At 48.5% G+C, this 9,539-nt stretch overlaps 1 long non-coding RNA gene across 4 annotated transcripts in view; it reads left to right on the forward strand.

Moving 5' to 3' along the window:
- Positions 1 to 4,111: 4,111 nt before the first annotated feature.
- The window catches only part of LOC123068660 (uncharacterized), an 8,363-nt gene continuing 2,935 nt past the window's right edge, over positions 4,112 to 9,539 (forward strand). For 2 of the 4 annotated variants that reach the window (XR_006431939.1, XR_006431942.1), the window contains exons 1-9: positions 4,112 to 4,305; positions 4,377 to 4,519; positions 4,613 to 4,685; positions 4,784 to 4,845; positions 4,940 to 5,317; positions 6,174 to 6,467; positions 6,568 to 6,710; positions 8,170 to 8,290; positions 8,926 to 9,248. This is a non-coding gene — a long non-coding RNA (uncharacterized lncRNA). The remainder of the gene's footprint in view (positions 4,306 to 4,376; positions 4,520 to 4,612; positions 4,686 to 4,783; positions 4,846 to 4,939; positions 5,318 to 6,173; positions 6,468 to 6,567; positions 6,711 to 8,169; positions 8,291 to 8,925; positions 9,249 to 9,539) is intronic. The other 2 variants (XR_006431940.1, XR_006431941.1) reach the window with 2 other exon arrangements.

Below are 9,539 nucleotides of genomic sequence, written 5' to 3' on the forward strand. Positions count from 1 at the left end.
GCTGACAGAAGAGCACCAGTCTCATATGTCGAGTGCAATCCACTCGACAGTCAAATCACTCGACGGTGGTTACCTATTGCCACTCGACCACAAGGAAGATCATTCGACCATATCGAAGACGGCTAGATATTTATTCCTTAGTCTTCATGAGCATTAAGAGTACTTAATGCTGGCGTTACCAGTAACGCCTCTACTTTATGTACATTAGTTCCCCTATAATGGAGTGGGGCTGGGGTCCTGGCGCACTCTATATAAGCCACCCCCCTCTGGCACAAGGGTTCGCACCCTTTGTAATCCAACACATATAATCCAATCAACCGCCTCCGAGCATCGAGACATAGGGCTATTACTTCCTCCGAGAAGGGCCTGAACTCATAAACATCATGTGTACACCTTCATCATAGCTAAGATCTTGCCTCTCCATACCTACCCCCCTTTCTACTGTCATACTTAGAACCACGACAGCGGCCTCCTGCACTCCCACTCCTCCGCAAGCAGGCGACCTCAAGGGAGGGAACATCGAGCTCACCCTCAGTGCCGACGGCGACGGCAACTCTAAGGGTCGGGCCTCCTGCCCGTCACCTCCAACCGAGACCACCGTTGCAGCCACCTCCACTGAAGCCGGGGGAAAGGTAAGAGAAGAGGGCGGGGCCTCCTGCCCCGCGGCACCTCCCACCTTAATAGGCTTCGTCACACTCGGACTCACCAGAGGACTCACAGGATCAACTCAGTCGCACCAAAGCCTAGGCGGAGCCGAGAACGCCCCCAACGAACCAAGGTGCAAAGTGCTCGTCGGAACCGCACCAGTTGACCCAATAGGAACAGCGTCCCCAGAATCAGACGGACCCGAAGGCCCCTTGGCCTTATCCTCATCACTCTTAGCATTATCATCCTGGTTCCCCGAAGCACCTCCTCCCTCAGAAGTGTCCATGGGATTATCATCCTCAAACTCACTGAAAAGGTTAGGATCCTCATACTCAACATCCAACTGATACAGAACGCCTGCATGCGTCCAAGGCACCACATCTGGTAGAAACTCAATGTTAGCAACACTGACAAGTAAACGCGCCACCCCGTGAGCACATGTGAACTGCATATCCACCTGCTCAGTCTTGCCAATCAAAGAACCCAAGCTCCACGTCACCAAGAAGCTGTACAGAGGAGCAGATGGCGACCCAGAGAAATGAACCCAAATCTGAGTTAATGGCTTGCCCTGCGGCTCCTTCCTTTTCCACTCATCAAACTGCAACACAAAACTAGTGCCCGTGACCCTGCTCATACCGAACTTGAGGATTCTCAGCTGATCCTCCTTAGACGGGAAATCCACTTTAAATGATGAATCTGTGAGCTTAAGCAACGACCACCGAAAATTACCCGGAGCGAGCTCCCTCAACTGCTGAATGATCTACACCTCGGTCAACGGTCCATGAACCACCTTAACCACACCAGGGAAGGATGTTTCCACCGCGGGTGCCAAGGGTTTCACACTGGGAGACTCGAAAAACATCAACTCCGAACAACAAACCCCGTATATCTGAACGGAAGGTTTGGGCCCCAACATAAGAGGACACTCGGCAGCTATATGTTTTGGTTTCCGGCACAAATCACATAACTCCACAGTGCATTGAACCAAAAAGTGTCCCGGTTCACCACAACGGAAACAGCTTAGCTTCTTCTTTTTAGCTGCCCACTTGGACACCTTGTCAACCTCGGCCTTCTCCGTACCTTGCTCAAAAGCAGAATCACCAGTCTGCATGGGCTCCGGCAACGTGACTGCAGCCAGAGCATGAACCGTCTCCACCGCCACCTGCGGTAAAGTTGATCCACTATCAGCCACCTCCGTCTTGGCAGTAATCTTTGGCTGCCTTGGCGGAGGGTGACGCCGATTCCCGCCTCGACCTCCAAGGAAACGTCCTCGGAAAGGTCGGTTATTAGGTCCAACCGCACCCTCGACAAAGTTGCCGGGCGGTCCTTGGAAACCCCGGTTGTCATTGCCATTGTCCACCCAAGCATAGCCACGGACACCTCCGGTGGACGAAGAACCTCGATGCAGCCCAGAACCATACACATCATACCCATCATCGCCCCACTGACCGCGCGGGGGGATACGATCGTCTCCCGCAATGGCACTGGTTCCGCGGCCGATCGAGCCCTGGCCCGAGCCACCGCGACCCCTCGCCATCTGCCTCGGCCACGGCCGTTGGGGCGGCGGCGGCTCGGCCCTAGGTGGCGGCGGCGGTGCTGCCCTAGGCTGGGGTTGAGGATGCGTGGGAAGGGCCGCCCTAGCCGGAGGCGGAGGAGGCGCTTCCCGAGGCAGAGGCGGCACCGCTCGAGGCGTAGGCGCCACCCGAGGCAGTAGCTGAGCCGGCCGGGGCGGGGGCGCAGCCTGCGCGGGAATCGGCGCGGCCGTAGCTGCGGCCTGAGCAGCGGAAGCTCCAGCGGCCCCGGATGGGTTCCTCGCAGCCGGTGTGACCCGCGGCGGAGACGGCTTAGGCGGCATCGTAAGCGGACGAGGACCAGGAGGCAGGCGGTGACCATCGCCGGCGATCACCGGACCACGACGGCGCAAAGACGCGGTCGGGAAGCCAGGCGTGTCGCGACGGTGAACCCTAGCCGGAATCCTAGCTGGAACGGGGTGAGGGGAAGAAGGAGATCGTGCATGCGGTGGCGACCGAGCCGAGGCCACCACATGCACGTCGCCCACACTCGCCGCATCGCAAGCCTGGCCAGCCCCCTGGGCCTCTAACCCAGTACTAGCCAAGCCCACGGCGCCCTCGATCGCTTGCGGCCCATCGGCGCCCAAAAGAGATTTCAAACGCGCGCATCTGGCCGCCCGAATATCACGAGCATCGGCCACCGTCGGCGACCGCTGCGACACCATCTGACCACCCTTCTTCTTCCTCCTAGTCACTTTCGTCCAGCACTCGGGACGGAAAAAGTCGGACAAGGTGATGGCCGGCGGCCGCACCTTCAGCAACGGGCCACTCCATGGTTTCACTTTCGAATTCTACGAAAGACCTCGAGAACCGAGCAATAACGATTTCTTGCAACTCACCAAAGGTTTAGTCACGGGGAGAGATGTTACCAAGCCAAGCGTAGATGACGACCGAGCTGACGTTTCCGGCAGATCATCCTCGTCTTCATCCTCATCGGCAAGAATCCAGAAACGTCCCCCAAACCTTTCCGTAGGCTTTGATCCGACGATGTCCTTCGTAAGATCAACTACGACAGCTTGTTCTTCGCCCTCCATGGGCACCTGCACACACTCAAGAACCTCGATATTGAAAATATCAATTGATAAGCGCTTACCGATATGAAGCTCTTCATCAACGTTGAGATGTCGTCCGGCCAAAATATCTCCTTCTTCATCTCGGATCGTCATCCAACGAGATGGGTGCGAGTAGATCAGGCCATTGATCCATCGCCCCACCTCATGAGCATCTTCAAAACGGACGATCCATTTCGTAGGATTCAAAAATCCCCGATCCCGATCCTCCGTCGAGGAATCTCGACGAGATACCAGAGTAGGGGACAGATCGATCACCGCCACAGGATCCACCGCGCACGCCGGCCACAACTCATCCGAAGGGAGAGGTGGATCCGGCGACAACCGCAGCGGCGGCGGAGGCGGAGGCGACTCACCATGGGACGAGGCAGCCAGGCAGATCGGCGGCGGAGAAAGCCCCCTCCGTCGTCCCCCAAGTCCACCCCATCACCCGGCGGGAGCGGCAGCGGTGGCTCCGGCTGGATCGGCGGTGGCAGAGACTCTCGTCCGTCGGCAAGCCCATCGCCACGCCCGTCGCCTCCCATCACACCTTCTTTCCTGAGGAGGAGGCGCTTGGATCTGGATCATTCTTCCATCTACTCCATCTCCGGTGGCTGTTTGGCTAGGTCATGGATGACGATATGGTGTAGAGACCTATTCCCTTAAAATGGAGGAGATTTTCACTGCACGTTTTAGTTATTATAGTCTCTACACCTAATGGAGCAGTTGGTAGTCTCCGCCGGTCAATTTTCATCTCATCACTTTTGTTCGGTTTTTTTCGTAGGTTAACCGTCGTAGATTTTTTTCGTCGCCTCCCCAACCCCACCCCTACGCACACACTAAATAAACCGGTTTTGAGCCCGTATTTTTTCCTCTCGATCCAGTTGCTTCCTCGATCTAGGAAATCCTAGGGCGTGGTCTTGGGATGCCGCCGCCGCCATCGCTGGGGTTCCCAGCCGCCGCCGCCGCCTTCGCTAGGGTTCCCAGCCGCCGCCGCCCAACCTCCGAGACCGCCGCAGCCGGCGCCATCGCAACCCCAGGTCAGTGTAGTACTCAAAGGAGGTCGTGGTTCCCCCCAATCCATCTCACTCAATACCACCGCCCCGCCCAGGACGACATGCAACGACCGGTGTTGGCGCGTCCTCGTGGGTGGCGGTGAGGAGGACGGCCAGTGGCAGTCCCCCCGAAGCACCACCATGACGGCACCTCGCCGCGGCCGCTCGGCATGGGTTGCCGCCCCGCGTCCTAGAGATGGTAAGTTCCCGTTTTACTACAGGACAGCTTCTATGATGTTACAAGACAGGCAAATTGATGCTTGTATATTGAATTGGGTTCTTCGTTGATTAGGGAATCTTGTAGCTGGAGTCTGGAGATGTATACATGGTTGACTCAATCCTAATTGTTGGAAACAATATCACAGGTTAGCTAATCACCCTTTTGTCTCGATTTACCTAACAGCACCTTGATTCTTTCATCATCAGTTACAGTTTCTATGTATTAACTAAATATTATTCTCAGATCAAAGCTTTATCGAGTCTCATAAAATGTGTGAGAAGTGTGAGAATAGAGTTCTCAGGAAGGTATGCTTTCATTTGCTGGTTCAAGGTTACCTCATCTAGCGATGCATACTACAGTAAATGATTTATGGTTTCAAATTTGTGGACAACTTATTAGGAGGCATCATGGGCATTGTGAAACGTAGCAGCAGGCAAGTTTGGGCACAAGAAATATTGCAGGTTATGAGGGTGTACCCCAAACAGGGCCCAAAGCATGTGGAGAGGAAGGATGCCCACGGGCATTTGTTGGCGCGAGCTGATGCGATCCCGCTGTGGCAATTGGGATGGGTAGATGGGGAGGCATAGTGGAGGCCGGTGGCAGCATCTGGAAGAAAACAATGAGCGAGGCGGCGGCAGTGTACAGTGGCATGGCCGTTGTGTTGCAGCCGTCGCATAGACGTCGAAGGAGCACCAGCGACACGCGCGCGCACAGACACACACACACTAATGGTGCTGCTGGAGGCCATGGGGCTGAGCAAGGATGTGAGTGGTACACGTAAGATTCTTAGTGATCCGTCTTCACTGTCATTTTTAGCTGGTTAATTTACTTTCTGTCAAAGTAGTTTGCTAGATGATGGAATTTATCTTTCATTTTGTTCATTCTGCTCTAGATACTCTACGTGTTTTTACACATGATATGAGAAATAATTTTCACTAGGCAAAGTATGGCTATAATATGAACAATGGTGCAATTCCTCATGACCTTTCCAAATATATTACCGGTTTGCCGTTCAGAACGGAAATTATAATGACACATGCTTTATTTAATTCTGAAATTGATGGTATCCTGTGCATGCAGTATATTAAGTTAATTTATGATCTACGAGATTATGTACCCGGATTTACAAAGGCAAAAGTGGAGTACTGTGAGATACATCATTAGTTCAACGCCAGGTTCAAGAAATGAATGCTTTTGCTTTTTTATTGTAGTATATATCTGCATATGGCTGTTAAAAAAATAGCTAGCATTGTAACAAATTGACAAATCTTACAAACGTGTGCTAACAGTTTTGAACCTTATAGCTTATACTCACACATTAGCTTTGCTTGATTTTTCTAGATTAAAAAAGCATGCAGTTATTTAAGATTTTTAAACCTTTGCTCTATCTGTGAGCAAAATCACACCTGCCCCTGTTAACTAAACAAGATGCTTGTCAATTAGTAGAAGTAATGCTAGATTTCCATTTGTGGGTTTACATTTTACTGAAGTTTACTTCTTTTTTGATATTTCCTGCAAGTAAAAACTACTATACATCACTGCAAATGTGTTTCTGCATTGTTTGTTTCATTAGTTTATTTTCATTTTTCACAAAAAGAAATATTTACTGTTACCTTTTGTCCACATTTTGTAGGGCACTGGTAGCATTATACTATCAAGAACACCGGCATGGCATTGATTCTTGCTATCTATAATGCACGCGACACGCCATGGTCGTCTTCCACCACCTACGCCTCCAACCCTCCAAAGCGTGTCACCTCAATGGTCGCCGTCGCCTCATGCTCCAGCTCTCCCAGCCACCGCCACAGGTCACCGCCTCTGTCCCTCCAAAGAACAGGGCCTCTCTTGTTGCAACCTCCTTACCACGACGACCAACGACGAGGAGGAGGAGGAGCTGGGCGAGGCAGGGAGGCAAGGGCGAAGTGTTGTGGGTGCTTCATTCGGATAGAACGTGCTGTAGCCTTGTAGGTCAAGGGCTGACTCCTTAATATCTTGTAGGCCTAAAGTTATGTTATTGGTTGCTACAGGTCACCACATCCACTTCCTAGGGCCGCAGGCGGCAATGGTGAGGAGGTGAGCGACAACGGGAGACTAAGGTGAAACTGATGAGAAGTAGTGTCGCTTCCTCAATTATGTGTATGGAGAAGGGAAAAGTGTGGGTAGCTTTGAGGTAAGTCGTGGTTGGTTCAAAGTTTCACATATGCTCTCTAATGGTAGATCATGAACTGTTAGACAATACTCAGCTAGATGTAGGTATGGATTGAGCTCTAAATGTGATGCGTAATTATTAGTCCATGTTTTTGTGAGTCAGACCAGACGAAATCAAACTGTAAATGTGGTTGAAGATCAAACAAGGCGAAGTGGTTTTATTAAGTTTTGCGGGTTACCAAAATAGAGCCCATGTTTTCTTGATTGGTGCACATTGGAAGAATATTATTCATACTGCTTGCTGAGTAACAACTGGATATGCCATTTTTCTTGAGATATTTACATTTTCATAGTGTGTAAACTGAGATTATTCTCACCATCTCATTTCTCCCAGTTCATATACATTTACTTCAATGCCTTTTTTTGCCTTTCTTTATCATGTCATGTGCTTCCTTGAGTGGTGAGATGAAGTTCACTATGCCGTCAAAATATATGTCTATTTTTAGGTTGGATATGATATAGTTGTCCTATGCCTTTTTGCTAGGTTAATTACGACCAATTTTCATCCTATGTTGTGGTATGCATTGAAGTGGGATGTGCGTAATGTTTTGCTTTTTCTAGGGAAGGCCATTATGTCTCTATTCATATCAATAGTAATTACACTATTTACGATATTACATGGAAAAAAGTGAGGGGGTTCATTGACACGATTATGATGATTTTTATAATGAAAAACATATAGCCAACTCTTGTATCATATCATTCGCTTCTCTTCGGAAGTGCTTCAATTTGAATTTCCCATTAGATCTCAAAACTTAAGCTTGCTTGGGAATCACAATGGTCGATGAAAAGGCTAGATACTCCGTCATGAAGTGTTACACTCTAGCCATCTAGAGGGACGACGATGCATGCAATCATTTGCATAACAGAATACAGATAAGTTGAGTCATCAATTCAAGTGAGAATAACTTGTTCCATGCGATTTGTAGTGGACAAAAGTGGAGACAGATTATTTTTATGATAGCTAATTCAACAACACAAGTGCTACAGCTTAATCATTATGGGCATATGATACGTACGACTCTAGCTATTTTCCTTTGTATGGGTGATTTTAATCGTGGCGTAGGAGGGTTCATATGAGTGGAGCTGAAGCCAACAAGCAACTTGTTGATCCAATTGTTACGGGTGATGGGACTCAACAATTTTATAGAATTGAAGGGAACACAAAACGAATTTAGAGTGGGGTGACAACATTGTGAAGTAACACAATGATCAAAGAGCTGAAGTTGAGGGGCTCGTGATAAACCATTTGTTGGCCCGTGGCAACGCACGGGCGTTCTACTTGATACTGGACCAAACATGGTTAATTTTTTTAGAGAAAAAATTGTTTTATAATCATAATGTATCTTGCTATTGTTTGGTTAGGATTTATTTGGAGTGTTTATCCACCTATTTTTGAGTCCTCTTGGTTTGGTACACAGATTCGATTCAATCATGAACAATGATTTGCAAGCAAACCCTCTTGTACCCAAAATCACAATGGTTGGCATCTCAATGAGCGAAGGGGGACATGTGAGCAAAGCGAACCTAATGAAAATAAAGGTAATATTGCATCTAATGATTGGGACACCAGACCAGTTGAGACATTACAATTCTTTGCTTGATTTTAGATTTACACCGCTATTTATGATTGATTGTTGTCACCTGGATATTCCATTTTGGACTGCACTTGCACTTGGTCAGCACGATTCTACAAATGAGTTTTCCCTTTCTATCTTGGTTTTGACTATTAGGAACCTTTTTTGAAATGCAATGCCTCTTTAATACAATCTGAATAGCTTCTTGTCACTTTTGCATTGCATCTTTGACTTCCAAGTTCAACATAATCAGCTGATAGATACTCCCTCTGTAAACTAATATAAGAGCATTTAGATTACTATTTTAGTATTCTAAACTCTATTATATTAGTTTACGGAGGGAGTACTTGTGTAGTAGATTTGTTTTGATTTTGGATTTTGTATCATGTAGCTAGCTCGCATTTCCTAGACATCATATTTGGCGCTTCTCTCACCATTTAGACGAGCAAGAAAATAATGACATGCATACATGAAGGCTATCTCCCATATTGTTAAATATGGAGTTTATTCTACAAATGGTTTACTCCCTTATTATTCTGGTGGATTTGCCAGTACATTTACTTATGCAATTGGGAAGCGAAAACTAAAGTTCAATTCCAGTTTTTTTTCAGAAACATAAAACAGTGACATACAATATAATACATCATCGGAAGAGGAGGAGGCATATGAAGCTGGGAGAGGTGACGGGGAGCACGAGAAACTGCTCCCAGTGCAAGAGAGAGAGCCATGCCAATAGTCAGTTGTGGGCTTGTGGCGCTGGTCGCGACCGCTGCATCACCAACCATGATCGTCCAGGCTGTGGCATGGGGGTCGTGCTTGCTGCTTGTGCGGCGATCCCCCCATCGTGATGATAAGGCGACTCCCCAACCCCGATGATAAGGCTTCATCCATTTAATTTTGACTCTGTGGACAACTAGCTTTTGGTAAGTGCAGCATGCTCAAGTTTAGTTTGTAGCTATTTTCGTGTTCTGCATTCTAGTGGTACAAGATTGTGTTACACAATCTTGGCCTAGAGGACTAGAGGTGCTCCCATTTTAGGCCAAACACAGTTTATTCTGAAACCATTGCATCTTTTGCTGAAATGCTTCAAGGTGGTTTTACTATTACAGTATGACCATGCTTGTAATGCCAGCTTGTCTTGAGAGGTCGGCTAATTCAGTAGGCTTATTCAATGCCGAATAGGTCCATGTATTAGATAGGATCAACAAGAGTTG

The sequence above is a fragment of the Triticum aestivum genome, chromosome 3B (genome assembly GCF_018294505.1).
Source record: "Triticum aestivum cultivar Chinese Spring chromosome 3B, IWGSC CS RefSeq v2.1, whole genome shotgun sequence".
Classification (NCBI taxonomy): domain Eukaryota; kingdom Viridiplantae; phylum Streptophyta; class Magnoliopsida; order Poales; family Poaceae; genus Triticum; species Triticum aestivum.